Genomic DNA, 17,983 nt, shown 5'->3' with positions numbered 1-17,983 from the left:
ATCCTCCCACCAGAGGTGCACCCTCAGGGCTGGGGATTTAGCTCAGTGGCACAGCACCTGCCTTGCAAGCGCGAGGTCGTGTGTTCGATTCCCAGTACCGGGAAAAAAAAAAACAAAACAAAACAAAAAAACAGAGGTGCACCCTCCTTTCCAACCGCACGGACGCGGGACACCCATCACACCCAGCACTGCGCCCAAAGCTAGCACAGGGCCTGATGCCCAAGATAAACAAGAGACGCGGGGTCTGCTCTGCTCCCCTTCCCCTCTCTGATGTATGCGCAGGAGAAGCAGCTGAGATCTCCGTACATTAACCCAATGTGTGACATCGGCGAAACTCAACAAACCCCCCAGAAACATAAGAATTTGCGGGCCCCGGGATCCACAAATGCTGCATAATCTCACAGCCAAAGGAGAAATGGAGAAATAACTGGTGTGGCAGGGACAGTCTTGGTCATGCCGGGTATCCTCTACCAGGAGTACTCAGAAGCAGTTTTTTCAGTATCACCTGGAAAGGTCTCCAAAAACTCCTGTGTGTAGAGAGGACACAAAATAAGAGACAGAGCTGCCAACTCACAGCCAGGTGGATGTGGGAAAGAATTCCAACTTCACCACTTCCTGGATAAGAGGGTGCTGAAAGTGAGAAAGTAATAACAACCTATCCGAGTTGCTAAATTGGAACTAACACGCAGTGCCATTGCTGTGATCATGCCCTGGTCCAAGCACATGCCCATTTCTCTCAGGCTCCCTCTGCCTGAGCCCTGTGGGCACCCAGGCTTGGGGAGGGAGCAGTGCTCTCTGACAGTCTGAGAGTTCAGCCAACCTTCTCCTCCCTCCCTTCCTCCCAGCAGAAGAAATTCATAGCAAAATGAGATTGATGAGATTCTTCACGACGACCTTTCTGCTTCCTCTTTCTTTCTATGCATCATCAAGTTTCAGGCAGAAGAGTGAGCATGCACACGTGCATGTGTGAAGAGCGGTATGCTGAACATTCGCTCTGCACTGCGATTCCCACCCTCCTGTAAAACTCACAGAACAGCCCTTGTTCTAAATAAACACAGATCCAGCTTGAAAGGGGACGGAGAGAGGTGTCTAAGTGGAAAATCGCGCAAGCCACTTCTGGGAGAACAGTGGAGTGGTGGAGGCCATCGTGCCTGGGAGACGCAGAGCTTGGAGCTGGGCTGCAGCCGTGTGTCCTGGGTCTTCCGCAGCATCACAGAACAACCTGGTCTGGACTATAAAAGTCCAAGGAAACAATGTATCCCTGTCCTGGGCACTCCGGAAAACCTGTTTGTCAGAAAAGGCTTCAACGAACCATTGTTTTACATCCCTCTCATAAAATCCACTGTTCTTTTTAAAGTTAACATGAGCACTGCTTTAGGGACCATGAGAAGCACCGGTATGATGCAGTCAGGCAACCCAGGTTTTTCAAATTACTTACAAGAGTACATTGACTGATCAGCACAAGCACTGCAAATTTGTAAAGTAGTATTTTCAGGAAATATTGCAATCGGAAAGTGATGTTTCATGTAATTTTAGTTTTAAAATTAAGTTACATAATTCTCTATGTTTTTCCCTGAAATACTGTGAAAAACATAAAATCCTCATAAAAAGGCAAACTAAGCTTTATCAGTGTTAAAAATGAAATGTGCCTCCATTGGGAATGGGAAGTTTGGTTTTCTTTCTCTTACAGATTGTAATCATCACCTATCGTGAGCTACGAGCACCTGACATCTGAAGTCTACATCAGATTCTTGTCATTTTCCACAGAGGGAAGGGAGGGACCTGGAGGAGAAGGGGTTCTGCCTTTCCGCTGTCCCAGCACCCCGGTCCTGGACGCAGCCCTGGCCTGGCTGGCCGGGGCTGTCTTAGCACTGGGAGTTTCATGAAGCACTTAGTGGTTGCTCTTTTATATAAACTGTTCTGTGTGTATACAAGCAACCCAATAGGGATATTATGTAGTTCTGGTAAGGCACACATAAATATTTTTGAAATAATTAACAAACCACATGCGTCTACACAGTTATTGAAATAAACTTTTTCTATTTAGTTCAATCTTGCTTTCTCAGGGATAGATGTTACTGGATTGTATCTAGTGCAGAGTGAGATATCAGAAAGCCTGATTTCAGATCTACTAAAACTTGTCTTTATCTAATAAAGAAGTAACACATCTCTCTCTCTCTCTGTCTCTCTGTCTCTCTGTCTCTCTCTCTCTCTGTCTCTCTCTCTCTCTCTCTGTCTCTCTCTCTCTCTGTCTCTCTCTCACACACACACACATGCCTCCGAGGGAAAGGTGAGGGAGGATGTGTTCTTTCCCCAGTTGTCCCCAGGGAAGCGATGTCTTCCCCAACATGCAGGTCATCTGGTCTCCAGGACTAATCATTTCTGCCCTGCATCCCGCCCAGCCATCAGCCTGCGTGGCTGTGACTCAGCCTCCTCCACTCCAAATGGCTTTCAGAACTCTGCCTGCCACGCGACACTAGGAATGCCTGCTTCTTCCAGATTTGTTTTCTTAAAGTGACTGCTTTCATAGTGCGATCTCCACTTTGCAATATACCCTGCCTCAGCTGGTGTCCAAGATCCTTCTCTAACTCCGCTCCTCAGGGTGCACCCCTCGTTCCAGCCGGAAAGGCCACGGAGCACCAGCCCTCCGGACCTCACCTATGCCTCCCCACCCCGTTCACATCATTCTCTGCCCTCCCTGCTCCAGACCCATCCAAAAAGCATTTCCAGATGAGCTTCAGGTCAAAACAATCATTCACCATCAGGATGAGTGCAGCAGAGTGCTCTCTGTGACATGAGCTTAGTCAGAGTTTCTTCTGCAGATGATGCCTTGCCCTAAGATTTTCAGACTTTTTGACTTTACAAAGGTGTGATGCTGATATGCATTTTGCAGGAATTTATTTCAAATTTGGATTTTCCCCAGGCTGTCTGCAGACCCTGGTTAGCAGCGGTTAGCTGCACTCCTGCAGGAGTGGTCAGGGCACTGCAGGGAGCACTGTGTTGCCAAGCAGAGCAAGGACATCCACGGCTCTTCCATCACTCAGGAACAAAGCCGGAGGTGAACTGGTGTAGGAGGAGAACTGGGTGTGGGGGAGGCTCAGGGTCCTGTGAGACTGTGAGGAAGAGGATGTGAGCAGCAGAGCCACCCTATTAAATGTTATTCTATATCCATAAGTGGAGATATCAGCACTGCATATTAACGGAAACAGTTAAAGTGACTCACACAATAACCAAAGGCTAGTACTGCACATGACTTTACCCATGAAAGCATCATTGTATATCACCAAGTGCTTTAAAGTTTAAGCGCACAGCCTCCAGAAATCAATGCAACATGAAAACATTTCTCTTTTTCACAAAAATGATTAAAAAGCAAATACTTAAACTTTGAATTCTTACACGAGTTCTTTGAACATAAGAACTAATCAAATGTCATGGAATTAGTGCTCCAGATTCTGTCATGGACTAACCTGCACCTCACTGCAAGTAAGCGGCCGTGTTTAAGGTTACCTTTCCTGACTTCTGGAGGGACACGTGTGGCCACCCAAGAGAAACCAGTATGAGATCACCTTTCATTTTAGAATGCAGGGTGATTTTCAAAATGCGTATTTACTAAATAAGACTTTTGATTTTCTCCTGTGACTTAAATATGCAAAACTTTTAATGAGACAGAGTGAAACTGAGCAGTACTGGAAATCTTTTAAATACTCGTGTTTCCTCTACCAATAAATACAAATGTCACCGTTGACCAATTATTCTACCTTTGTGAATGAATGTTCTAAAGGCTTTGTTTACAACTGATTTGCTCAACCCAGGATCCAGCTCAGTGTGATGGGCCAGGGATATAGCTCAATGGCACAAGCGCCTGCCTGGCAAGTGCAAGGCCTGAGCACGATTCCTGGCACCAAAAAAAAAAAAAAAATTCTCAGGCCAACTCAGTGTGACACACTCTAAGGAGCACAGTCCTGTCATTGTTAGCCTAACGCAGTACCGCCTGCGCACACACAAGTTCTTCGTAACATTGACTTGCTGATGACAATAAGTTAAAGCTAGCCTTTCCAACTTGGACTAAAACCTCTTCCAGTGTTTCAGTATCATCAAAGAGTTAATAATTTATTTCAAACCATGTGTTGAGTAGCTGCACAATTTGACCTGTTTCTCAAAGATTTTGTTGGATTCCAGGAGAAATCAATCACTGCAGGATTGGGATTCTGGGGTCACTGTCAAGGATTGATTGTCCTCTTGATGTCTCCCCCGCAGGAGGACCGGACAGCGCCTCACTGCCCTGCAGACAGCACGAAGGTGTCCTGAGGACAAAGACTCAGCTAAGCCTCCTCTGTGGTTTCCTCAAAAAGCAGTCCCCCACGTTCTCCCTCACCCATCAGAGTGAGGTCTCAATAAGCAAGTGTTCCTTCTAGGCTGAACAGTGCCAGCTTACCTAAACTGATGTTTATTTAGTATCTAATAATGTTTTCTATTGAGAGAAACTGGGCTCTGTTTTCTCAAGGTTTTTGCCAAGTCTCATAAATCCGGGGAAAGGCGGTCAGGGTAACTCCTACTAATAACTGAAGTGGCCACACACAGAATAAACAAGGGCCCAGTTTATAAAGCCAGTGTGCACAGACTACTGGGGTAAATTTGGATTTCTCACTATTAATTTATGATGTGTGCACTGTACTCAAAGAAAGAGAATTGGAAAAGAGTAAAAAAAAATGCATTTAGACAAAGCTTTAATACATTAATGTACACCTTAAATTCAACAGCTACAAAAAAGATAAAGAAATTCGCAATGCATTTTAGTTGGTAGTTTGGGGGTATTATAATTTTCAAACAATTATACACCAATGAACATCACCAAAAAGAAAAATATTGTGGGTGTATATTCTCCACCTTTTAAATCTAAACTTATCAATTGTTCATTTATTCTATTTTTTTTTTCCGGTACTAGGAATTGAACTCACAACCTTGTGCTTGCCAGGCAGGCGTTATGCTGCTGAGCTAAATCCCCAGCCCCTCAACTGTTCATTTAATCAAAGCTTTAGGAGTCATTTCTTTAACAATTTAATAGATTTTTGAACCAAAATTTCCCAGTAGTACATTGAGAAGGTGGTTAGTTTTATCTACAACTTCTAGATCAGCCTACATTAATTCCATATGAATTTCGTTGTTTAAAGTCGAAATTTATTTCTCTAGACATGGGATTACAACACTATTTAAAATTCAATCATAAAAACTTTCTAAAAATGTCATAATTTATTTATAAAGGACACATTACATCAGGGAAATAAGGAATCCAGCTCATGGTGGTCCTATTTTTATTTAATCATTCTCCATGGTAAAAAGGCATTTTCCTCAGTTTGCACTGGACATGGCTCTCAAGAGCAGGATATAGACAAGTTTCAGAGAAGAATCGGGGATTTTGATATTTATTTTATTTTAGAGATCCCAGAAAGAGAGTTTTCATAAGAAATGAAAGAGAGATGGCATTTTTTAGTGTCTGCAAAGCCCTGTCGGTGTTTTCTTTAATTTTATGGCTCCTTTTGCTTTTCCACGAGAAGGTTCCCAGACACAGTGTGATGTGAATGGACTAACCTTTTCTCTTCGGGGCTGGGCAGTGTCTTCTCAAAATAAATAGACATTGTACACATTTTCCCCGCATATTTCTCTCTTAAACCTTGTCTATGAATGGAAAAGAATTCCTTGTGAAACCCCAATGCTCAGAGAATAGCACCTTAATTAGAAAAATCCAAGCATTAGGCTACTTCCAACATCTTTTTCTCCTTTTAAACTAATACTGTTTCATACACCTGCAGTACTGTCTGGTAAAAATGATGGTTAATTGATCATCTTGAACTCAGTAGTTAAGGATGATGACACGTACCTTCCACGTTACTGTCTTAGTTACTCTTCTCTCATTGCTGAGACAAAATACCTGACACCCTGGCAGAGGACAGCAGTTCATGGTGGAAGACAGCAAAGCAACAAGAGCAGAAAGGGGGGAGCAGCAAGCAAGCCTCTCTCCCTCTTTTACACTGTATGCAAACCACCCCCCCCCGGGGGGCAGGTGTAGCACTCACACCCATAATCCCAGCAAAGGACCATGGGTCAATCATAAACTCTAGCAGCCACCCCATGAGGACTTTGGGAGGACATCCAGACACAAACCGTAACAGTCACTTTGATGCTAGGGCAGTTAGGAATGGAGCCCACAGCACCTGATTCGGTCCTCTTGGACCTAGTCTCCACTCTGAAGAGCGCAAGTCAGCCCACAGCCCAGATTAAAGCTGCAGCTGTCCAGCACCCTCACCTTGGTCATCCGTACAGCGGAAGCAGATATTTTTGTTTCACAAGATTTACTGTGATTCCTGTGTGCACACGAGTGTACTAACTGGCATTTCTAAAACCGGAGGACGTGCCGTCAGAAATCAGTTGGGTTTGGAGGCACCGTACACAAGGAGAACAAACAAGTGCGCGGAGGGAGGGGTCCCGGGGCTGCTGATGACGCACTGCGTTCCAGCTCGGTGTAGCTGTGTTGACTCTGGTTACTCATATTTGCTTATGAAGGAGGCAGGATCACACTTGAAACCTCAGCAGGGATGTTTCCAGCATCCGCACCCTGGCATAGAAGTGACACAGGAGAAGCACCGTCTGCCAGCCTTCAAGCTCTGGAATTTTCCCTTGGCGTACAGGATCCTCACGTCAGGGACTCCTACCTTCCTTCCTGTTCCCCGGGCCAGCCCAAGGTTGGCACGTAGGCTGTGTGCAGTCTGTCACAGAACCCAGAAACAATGCCCGAGGGGATGGGTGCAGCCCAACAGCAATCTCGGGGGTATCGTGGGTGACATGGATACCTCATTGTGCAGTGAACACACAGAGATAAAGTTCTCAAATCAACAATAAGAAAAAATACCATATATCTGTGGTATGGGTGTTGTCTCTCTTTACTTCTAAAGGTATGTGAGCTCTGTGCGACAAATTGAGACACTTGATGTTTCAAAAGCCCCCGCTGGAAATGTAAGCTGCTAAGGTACAGCTCCCACGAAAGGAAAGCAAATTATCGCGAATCGCGCTTTCCTATTTTCTAGCTGAGACAAACGATGTGCATAGTAACCAAAAAAATTTACACATAGTGGAAGAGATCCTGTACTGGGAGACACCTGTGAGATACCTGCGATTAGAACTTATTTCATATTACTAAAATACAGAACTGTGAGGGAGTCAAAGCACATAAAATAAAATGAAAGCCAACTGGCATTAACGGATACTTCATCCTGTACCCCAACAGGCTCACCTGCTGGTTGGTGTGTGTGTGTGTGTGTGTGTGTGTGTGTGTGTGAGCATGTCTATATACTGTGTACGTGCATATACACACATACATAACATCATGCATTATATTTTAAAATCATTTAGTTAACAGTCTGGCATTCCAGATAGTATGCGATTGCACTGATGAAAAGGCATGAGTCAGATTTTTGAAAGAAAAAAGAAGTCCCAGTTGCAGAGATCACAGATAGTAGTGGAGCCCAGGCAGGCAACAGCCAGGCTGCTCGAGAATAGGTGTGAGAGGAGGAATGAAGGGGGAGGTCCCCCAGGGTTCTCCAGGGTGGAAAGACAGAGTTCAGCAAGCAGGCCGAGGTGCGACGCACACTGACCTGAGCATGCTCGGTGGACAGCTCGGGAACAGGTCAGGGGACAGCTCGGGACAGCTCGGAGACAGCTCGGGGACAGCTTGGGGACAGCTCGGGGACAGCTCGGGGACAGCTCAGGGGACAGCTCGGGGTCAGCTCGGGGAAGTGCTGCTGGGGAAGGGGATGGAGAATGGGGGCGGGGAAGGAGGACAGCACTGCTCCATGCCACCCCAGCAAGCAAAATCTGGAAACACATACACACTAAGATCTCTTAAAAAGAAAAAAGTATTATTTTTCTCCTTTTAGCTTTCCATTTTTTCTCTGTGTTCCTGTGTTCTGGATGGCACTGCACCCACCCAGGTATCAGGTGACTCTGCTTGGTGCTGTTGTGTCTGGAACAAGCAGAAGCAGCCCTGGTCCTCCGGGTCGGCATCACACACCCAAGCTGCAAATGGTGCCCCCAGGTGTCACCAGCTCCCTGCCAACCCCCACAGTCTCTGGGCCACTCCCTCAGTTGCCGCCTACACAGCACATGGGAGATTACTTCAATCAAGGGGTAAGAACTGAACAAAGCATCCCTGCTACCGAAGTCAGCCAGCTTGTTACCAAACCCAACCTCATGGCTCAGCCTGTGTGGAGCTGTGGGGACGACATCAGCCACGGAGCGCGCAGAAAATCTGGATTAAGAACGAACAGGTGGGAAAAACTGAACGCTAGAATTTGAATTTGAAATCACAGCAATGCCAGGAACCACTGCCAAGCACCAACACTGAGGACTCACGTTACTCAGCCTTGTCTGAGCTGGTATGGAAGTTCCTGCCGCACTTAAGCAGACCGATGTCCTTGACCACGCCCTCTCAAAGCTCACGCCTGTTTTCTGTCCTGAGCTGGTTTTCTATTCTGGCTCTACTGTTGCTCACAGTTTACTGAGCAGACAACAGGTAACATTATCTAGTTTAAAGATTCTTGGCAAGGAACGCAGCATGTGCCTATAATCCTAGCACTTGGGACGCTGAGGCAGGAAGATTGCCAGGAGTTTGAGGTCAGCCTGAACTATATAGCGAGAGGAAAAAGAAAAGATCCTCATAGTTGAGTTCTTCTAGTTATCTACATAAAATCTACTAAGGCCCTTAGTTGAGGGCAAATACACATTTCTTTGAGATACTTGTCTTTAGAAGGAAACAGTATCTGTGTGGTTAACTGGGCAGCTCTGAAGTTCTGCTCACACAAACACAACTGTCCCAGCGTGTGGCCCCAACAGTCCCGTCGGGCATAGTCATGTGTGTACCACTGGGGTATAAGCCACCAGCAGTGAGACACACAGATTAGTCCCGCATCTGAGGACACAGAGCCCTCCCTGGGGCTGAAGGTACACCTCGGGGGACGTGTGAGTGAGTAGCAGCTCTGAGCAAAAGGGTGCACACCTTCAACTCCTCCATGGACACCAAGAGTGTCCCAGTATGCACTGATGATATCATTTCCTTGATCAGTGCAAGTGCTACTGGTCCTGAGCCATCACTGACAAGGCTAATGTGAATCTCCCAGGCCACAGGCTGTTACACCGGGAATTTTCATGGAGTTTTGCAGTAAGTGGATTTGAGCAAACGAAACCCACTGAACTAAATTAAAGGCTGTGATTTCAAGCTTTCACAGTCATTGTCCAGTGCTGCTGGACACATGCACTGGCCCCCAATTTTAACTTCTCGGCCAGAAGCATCGGGGGCCGTCATGCACCGGGCCTCTGCTAGAGTAAATCCGTGATCCCAGAATCCCGCGCCAGGGACCCGCCATCAGTGACGAGTGAGCTGCAGGCGCCCTGGTACTGAACACCCCACAGAGCGCACGGCCCGGTTGGCGCAGACTCTGCAGGGGCCATGCTGGCCAGAGCCTCACAGTGGTGAGCTGGTGAGGGCCACACGCCTTCCTGCACATCGCAGCTGTGTGACCCTGAGCCCAGGTGCAAGACGCCAAGGATGTCCTCCTTGAGCGCCCGGGGCCTGGGTCAGGAGCCGCCCAGGGCCCGTCCAGTCACACAGCAGTCACACACTCCACATTAGCAACTAGTGAGGAGTTCGAAATAAATTCAAGTATCAGCCTCATTCTTTTCTCAAAGTTTTCAGGACATAAATATTTATTAAATTGTCTTGCCACAGGTGTTGAACGATCAATATTGTTTTACTGTGAAAAAATACTGAGAGATCTCGGAAAAATTTTTCTATTTATTTTTCCAGAAAGAGCAAAAAAGCCTCTCTGTGATCATGGACCAAATCAAACCTGAAGGAGAATTTGTATATGGTGATATATAAGTATCGCGTTTGTATATCAAATTTGTCGCTTCAAACTTTGTGTTCATTTTCATAACTTCTTTAGTCTTCCACATTTTCCAGCTTTTGCTAGAGTTTTATGGCCAGAGTTTTATGGTCACTGGAGCTTTTCTATGTTACGGTTTTCCAAGTTTATGTGTGAGTCCAGCGGGTAGGTAAAGCGTGCTACAATGTCCCTATTGTCCCTCAGCACCTAAGCCCGGTTCTCTGCCTTGACTTCGTTCTGTGGTGAATGGGGTTGTTTTGTTTCCTATGAATTCCTTTCAGTGTAAACGTGAGAAAAACAAAACAGAACCTCAGAAAACAATGTCTCCAAACTTTTGAAACTTTTTAGCCCAGTTATCATATTTATAAGCTTAATATCACCTTCAACTTTCTACAAATGAAAGCAAAATATTTAAATGACATTTTTACCAAACCAAAGCAAGTTTACACGCACACACACAGAGGCACACCGCAGAGAGGTTTTCAGGCATTGCTGAGACTGAAAGGCAACTAAAGCTAAGTGACTAGACTGCTGCAGAAACCAAATGTAAAACTGAATGGAGAAAATAAAGCGTTGCTCAAGATAATTGCTTATTCTCTCATTTCCTCTTTTCCTTGTGCATAATTAACCTTCTCTCCTCCCTCTATTGGTCCACTTTGGAAATCTTCAATATAAACCAGGTAAACTTCTACAAGTTTATAAATGTATAAATAAATGTAGAAAGCCTCCTAATCCCATGTTCAAAACAAAATGGAGCAATCAAAACAGTATGGTGTTCTCAATAAATAGTAAAGGATTATTCAAAATCAGCTCCAAAAAGTACTATGTATAATTCTTAACCTGAGAAGTTAATAAGATACTGACATAGTTCTATATTGGGTGGAACTGAATTTCATAACCGGTATATGTGGTGAGTGTGATATGTGAGTGTTGTGTGTGTGTATGGTCATCACACAGGTACGTAATTTTGGTTCATTATAGTTTATTTGCTTAGTATTTATTCTATATCCTCAAAGCATCTTACACCAGTAGCGCTTTCTGCAAGACTGTTTCCTAGTCAATCCATCATATGGATTTTAAGATTCTAGAGAACCTTAAGCTTTTTAATCAAATTTTTCCAATAAGAAATTTTTGTATTCTTATAAGTTCTCAAATATTGGAGTGTCTATAGGAAGAATGCACGGTTTTAAAAAATAAATTTGGTGAAAATGATGAAAAAATTCACAACGCTTATTTGCAAGCGGTACATCTTACAAATGTACTGTATGCCACGTGATGTTTTCTTCACTTCCTACATAAAATCAAGGCTTGTTATGTTAGAGTTTCTATGGCTGGAAACATCAAAGAGAGGACTATTTTTAGATTTTATTGCTTTGATTATATTTTGGATTTTCTGATTTCATCATCACTTATGTCATAACCACTTTATGATGCTTTACTTTCCCTTTATTGTCACTTGTCATTTATTCTAACCCCCTCTTGGTTTTATCCCACACCTATAATTATTTTAGGACTGTAGTTTTTATAGAATAAGTGCTCTTTGATCTTAGGATTTTGACTATTTCAACTACCTGTTAGACAAATTTTAATTAATGAGTAAACAGATCGAGACTGAATTATCTTTCACTCATTAAGCATTAATTTTACTCATTAAGCCAAAGTCACAAGTGAAAGGATCACTGTCAACAACAAGCAAAAGAAAAGGATAGCACTGTCCACATCTGAATTTGATCTGGGGTCACAAATTAAATGATTTGATACTCAAAATACATCCTAGTTCTTGCCCCCAAAGGAATTCTTTGTACTTTGGATATAACTCTGCATCTGGTTTATGGAGGGCAAGTTGGATAAAGATGTTCTCAGGCTAGATAACTGCATAAAATGTTAATCATAATCCCACAGTAAAAGTGAACTAAGAGGTGTTGGTTATGCCTGGCAAACAACGACACAACGTTACTAACAGAGTGTGCGGTACTTTCAGCATAATGAGTAATGGTTCAGTAATAGCAGAAAATTGGTAAGGTTATACACCAGTGGTATCTTTATATGTCTATGATCCTGATATATATGGAGCCAAGTTAAAAATAGAAACCAATACAAGTCAAACCCTAGCAGTCTCAGAATTAGGACACTGTGACATATTCAAATATGGCAATTATTAGAAAACAGGGCTTTTAATTCTGAGACTGAAGTAACTAACTGCAAGTAATTTCCATCCTAGTGATATTTTAATCTGTATGACTAACAGGACCCAAGGTGTTACAGTGACTTTTCACTGTATTTGTTTCAGTGACTCCGTAAGAGTATATAACAGAAATATAATCATCATTTCTATTTCCAAATATGTGGAGTTATGTAGAAAACAGGGGGGCAGGGAGAGGGGAAGGGGAAGGGAGGAGGGAAAGGAAATAGAGAGATCTACAATAAATTGGCTCACATAATTGTGGAGACAGAGGAGAATTCCAAGACGATCTGCAGTTGTCCACCGAAGACCTTCGGAGCTGGCAGCAAAGTTCCAACGTACATTTCAAGGCCCGGGACCCAGGGGCAGATGGTGTCCCTCCAGCCTGCCGGTGTGTGAACGAAGACAGCTAATATACAGTTGGAGTCTGAATGCCTGCAGGTTCAAGAACCAGAAAGATCAGGTGTCTCAGTTCAGATCCAAACAAGAAGACCAAACCAACCAAACAAAATCCCCCACGAAGACATCCCAGCTCAGGTCAGGCAGAATAAGTCTCCCTCCCACTTTGAGTGGGCCAGGCTTTTGTTCTGCAGATAGGGCAGGGCCCACGCCCATCAGGGAGGCCACCTGTCTGTCTCAGTCCACCCAGCCCAATGCCAACCTCCTCTGGAAGGTCCCTCCACACACATCTGACTAGCAACTGACCACACGCTGGCTGGTCAGCCGCTTAGGCTGACATAGAAGCAGCCTCATTCACCCGTCCTGTTGAGCACACCTTACCGCTGGGTCCTCATTGACTTGCAGGAGTTTGTACCCCCAGTGCCTGAGGACCTCAGGCTGGGTCGAGGTTCAGACAGCCGAGAACCCCTAGTGTCCAAGCTCCACCCATGCACACTACTCCAGGACTGGGTAGGGAGTTCCATCGATTAAATCATAGCAGTGGTTGGTAACATTCACCTTTTAATCTGGAGTATGTTACTAAAATTAACAAGGCAGAACCAGGCATGGACCTGCACATAGAAGGAGCCCAGAGGTACGGCGGAGGGGCCCCCCTCAGACGCCACACAGCTCCACCTCGTGGGGGGCCTGCTGTGCTCTGCACAAAGGCACACAAAGGCCACAATGGCACTTATTAACACTTAGGAAATGAGCATGTGTGAAGCACACTTGCACACTTGGCAGTTTTATTGCAAATGAAGTAATGGTCAGAACGGCGATGACCTGACATACAGTAGCACAGATTGTTTCTCCGTTGTGGGGACTGAGACGCAAGGTATAAAGTGACTTAAAAATACACCAGAGAGAACCTTAAAACTGAATAAGCTCATTGACTAATGTACAATACGAGGTGAAGACTTCAGGTTAGCCTTAAATAACAGACACACATCAAAATAACTGGGTTTGAACACATAATCTAGAGAAAAGAGTAAAATGTTTTCTCAAAAAATATGCATAAATCTGAAAGGAATTTAGCTAAAGCCCAGATTTACTTAGTTTAAGAAACACTTATTTTACAGTATAGAATGGCTTGCATTTTCACTGATAAGGAATGGTGTCATGTTATTACTGGCATCTCATCTCATATTTTACTGGACTGACTTTCTTTAAAATGATGTAGTAATCTTTAGTATGATGCAAGTTCAAGGGTGCAGCAAGCACTGATATGCACACACTTGGGCTGTGCAAGTAACCTCCTTCTGTGTTTACTCTATCACACATCTTGGCGTTCCTTTCCTACTCATCCATCCCACTGAAGAATTGTTTTTCAAAGATAAAAATACCAGTATCCTGCTAGGCATGTTAGCAGGATACACTTGCCTTTATTTTCAGTTAAAATTAAAAATGACCTGCTAAGAAATAACACTAGTGAAACCCACCTTGTACTATGCACCCACTTTTTCACCTCTGCTTACAAACTTTCTTCAGAGCTTAGTGCTTATGAGGGTACAGTCTTAAGAGTTAATCTCCCTAATGGCAATCAGTCATTTTCTTTTCCATGGGTATGTGTTAAACCCCCAATAACATTAAGCCAGACTGAAACTTAATGGATTTCCAACAAGGGAGTAGCATGCTTGATATTACCAAATTAAAGAGATCATTGTATTCTCCAGAGTAGAAAGTCTTTTAAAAAAACTCTCTTGAGAAAAACAAGTCCCTTTAAGACCTATGGTCTTGACTATATTTTAATTCAACACTGAAATAGTTTAAGAATGCATATTACTTTAGGAGCAGGCTTCATTCTTGATGTGCTACTTGCATTTCCTCCCAATTCCCTTACCTAGAAGTGGCCCATGTTCATTTGGCACGGAGGGCATACATAAAAAGATAGCTAGCAAAGGTCAAAGTATAGGCGTTTCTTTATAAAAAGGACCAACTTGTTCACCACATTAAACAAAGGGCTGAGCATACTAGATAACAAGAACAGTTATGTCCTGTGAGCTTTACAGAGTACAGAAGCTTCACGGAAATTCCCACAAGAAACACACCACATAAGGCGATGAATTAAACACTTTGTTTGGAATAACGAAGCCATTAAAGCTCAGCCTACAGTCCCCAAATGGAAGAGCTTTTGCACAATGGTTTACTTTACTCTTTCCGAAAATAAGCACAGTAAGTCAAGGTGCAGGAGGCCTCAGGAAGCAGCACCACTGTGGAATACATAGACTTAGCAATAAATACGGTAACACCCAAACAAACCTTCCAGCTGTCCTGCAGCAACCCTGTTGGAGCCAAAAAAGTGAACCCACGAGGGCCAGGTGGCCTGAGGAGCAGCTCTGCTCTGACCTGGCCCCCTACCTTTTCACCTCAACTGCCGAAGCCCGCCAAATGGAGTCAACTCCAACCCCCTGAGCCTGCACACAGAAGCTCGGGCTGTGTCCCAGTCTGTCCTGCCTGCCTCATGACTTGGCTCCACTTGCCAACCCTCTGCCCCGGGGGTGCTCTTGTCTGCCCTTGGGCTCTGTGCTTCTAGCTCCCCCAAGTCCACTTCCTGTGACCAGGGTCTACTTCCTGTGACTGTTCTTTCAGCTAAACATTCATAACCAGATGGAACCCACAGAGAGGGCTGCTCAAACTGCAGTTTCCAGACACTCTGCCCAAACATTCCACCTCAGACAGTCGCAGAGGGAGGACAGGAGCCCAGACCTGCTGTGAGTCACCCTGGGAAGAATGTCCACCTGTCCATCTCTTAGCATCATGGACTGCAGAGGAGTCTCAGTCTCACACTTCCCAGATGGGGACAGCGCCTCCCCACCGGCCTCACCAGTCCTTGCACCCACGCCCTGCAGGCTGCTGGGGAAGGGGCTTGGCAGGCAGCTGCAGCCCTCTGATGTTTACACGCCACAGAAGAAACTGCCCAAGTTTTCAAGGTCCCTCGATCTGCTCCAAAGCTGGATTTGGGTTTCATCGTTCACTAGTGCCTTGCTGTGAATAAAACGCTGACCTCCTCTGCTTCCATCACCAGAGTGTTCACCTGATCTTGTCAGGAACGGTGACCCGGTGACACCAGGTGGGTGACCTGGTGCAGCTGCAGAGCAAACTGTACGTGGGCAGGACAGAGGACAAGTGTGGAGGCCCCTCTCTCACCTGTCTGCCCACGGGAGGATTTTAGAGCCTCACGGAGGTGGAGAAAGGAAGCAGGATGGGCAGGAGGGAAGGGGAGAAGGGAGAAAGAAGGTGATGTGGTCACGTGGAGACACATGTACAGGAAGACTGCCTGAGCTGGCTCTTGTCTCTAGGTTGAGACCAGGACCGGGAGACGCTTGGCCAGGTCAGGATGAGAAGTCCTAGGTAAAGGAGCTCTGTGGAGGGAGGGTGAGTCAGATAAAAGGATAAGGAGCCAGAGACAGAATCACAGTGAGAGAGAAGGAAGCTGATCTTGGCGTAGGACATAGCTGTGCAGCTGGTGCCATGTCTGTGGGGACACCCATCGCCCCCTAAAGAGCACCCAGGAAGCAGAGGCACTGAGCCACTGAGGTCTCAGGACCTCCCTAAACAGGCCCCTCCTAGACAAGACCAGTGGGTTCGCTTTGGTGTTCACACCTGGGCTCCTCATGGAGCACAGAGCGGAATGCACGGAAAGGGGTGCGAGACTCAGGGAAGCGTCGTGGAGGTGCAGGAAGATGATTTGCAATGGCAGATTAACGCGCTAAACAACACAGCTCAACTGCAAAACACACTGCTGGCTGAAGCATCCATCCACAGGTAAGCCAAGGGCACACACAGGCTGACGAAGAAGGAACACTCAGCCACCTACCAGGAAGAGAGGTCTGCACAGCACACCTGTGACATAGCTGCAAAGAAGCACACCTCACCCTCGAAGGGAACCCGAGATACACAAGCCGTAACTCTCTCCTGACACAGATGGGAGGCAGATGACACCAAGCTGACAGTATGAATGAAACACGGACGGCCACCATGGCTCTGGAAGGCACACAGTCAACAGAACAACACAGAGCCATGAAATCGTACTAACAGTTCAAACTCAATTTTCCGTTTTACTTGTATCCTCCATCTTTTGTTTATTCTGTGGTCTTCATTAAGGAGCAACCTGAAACTGTCAATTAATGAAGCAATTTCCAGAGGGAAACTCAAGAAGGGAGAAAAGTTGGTTCTTTTAATACGGTTCCCAGCGATTCTTTGTATGGGTGTGCCACATGGTGTTTTAAAGTACCAGGGCACAAATGGACACTTGTGTAAGTGGACGCTTGGCTGGAAAAACCATGGGCTCCCACCTTCCTGGGACAGCAAGGGCTTCCCAGGTAGACTTCGCCGTGTCCACGTGAGCTGCGGCGTGTGGCCGTGGCCACCCGTTTTCTCTGTGGATCTCTCCCATTGCCACCCCTTCCTTCCCAGGAGGAGACAGAGCTGCCACACACTGCCAGACTCAATGCATTCCTCCCCCGCTCACGACCACAGATCAGCTCTCATTAAAAGCCGAGTTCAGTCAGTGATACTTTCACTGATGCAAGATAGGAAAGTCTGCCTGATTGAAACCCTTCTGCAGAACTGGTAGGGGATTCTATTCATTTGTAGTCTATAATCTCACTTGCTTGAAAACTTTCATCTCTGAGCTTTGGGCGTGGGTGTAAGGATCACGAGGCCTGCGGTGTAGCTGTCGGGCGCACATGCGCCTTGTATGTCATCTGAACATCTACTTTAGTGAGGTGTCACTCACCCGGCGCTTCAGCACCATGAGCTGAAGACCACAGAGTGGCCGAGAAGCCAAGTAGACAAGAACCGACCACATCCAGATCTGCCTTCTGCCCGCGCCCAGCGGTCCTCTGTCTGCGCTGGATCCTGACACGAGTCAGAGTCCGTTATGGCCCCAGTCAGCACCTGAGAGCTAACGGAGTAGTACTCAGCGTGTGAAGCCGTTCCTCACCAGGACTTGCTTGGGGATCGGAAAAGCGGATTTTATTGAAAAGGAGGAGGAAAGCAGCAGGCAAAGCAGGTCCCACCTGCCAAGGAAACGAGAGCGCAGCGCAGGGGCTGGGGGTGCGCCAGCGCGTGCGTTCCGGGGTGGGCTTCGCGGCCGAGGGACACGCGGAGCTGAGGACAGCCGCGCCCCCGGAGGCGGCGCGGAGCCGGAGGGCCCTGCGGACGGGCGGGCGCCCGCCAGGGGCGGAGGCGGGGAAGAACTGCCAGGTCCGCAGGCCCGGGAAGCACGCAGGCGCGCGCATCTGCCTGGCCCCGTCCTCGCGGCTGCGGGGCCGTGTGCAGCCGCGGCGGGCGTCGAGCGGGAGCTGCGAGGGGAACCGCTGGGCTCCTAGAGACGGGCGGGGAACAAGGCCAGCGGAGGTCGGGCCGCGGGCCGGCCGGGCACAGGGCGTGCGGACAGCGTGCCCCGGGCCCCGAGAGGGCACGC

General features: G+C 46.4%; 1 protein-coding gene across 1 annotated transcript in view; it reads right to left on the bottom strand.

Moving 5' to 3' along the window:
* The window catches only part of Sema3d (sema domain, immunoglobulin domain (Ig), short basic domain, secreted, (semaphorin) 3D), a gene marked incomplete in the record, with an annotated part of 153,608 nt that overhangs the window by 118,535 nt on the left and 17,090 nt on the right, over positions 1-17,983 (bottom strand). The window contains 1 exon segment of the mRNA XM_005377189.2: positions 12,373-12,552.

This window comes from Chinchilla lanigera, unplaced genomic scaffold (genome assembly GCF_000276665.1).
Source record: "Chinchilla lanigera isolate Chin_1 unplaced genomic scaffold, ChiLan1.0 scaffold00009, whole genome shotgun sequence".
NCBI lineage: Eukaryota > Metazoa > Chordata > Mammalia > Rodentia > Chinchillidae > Chinchilla > Chinchilla lanigera.
Note: the sequence above shows the minus strand (reverse complement) of the source record. Positions and strands in the feature narration are given on the sequence as shown.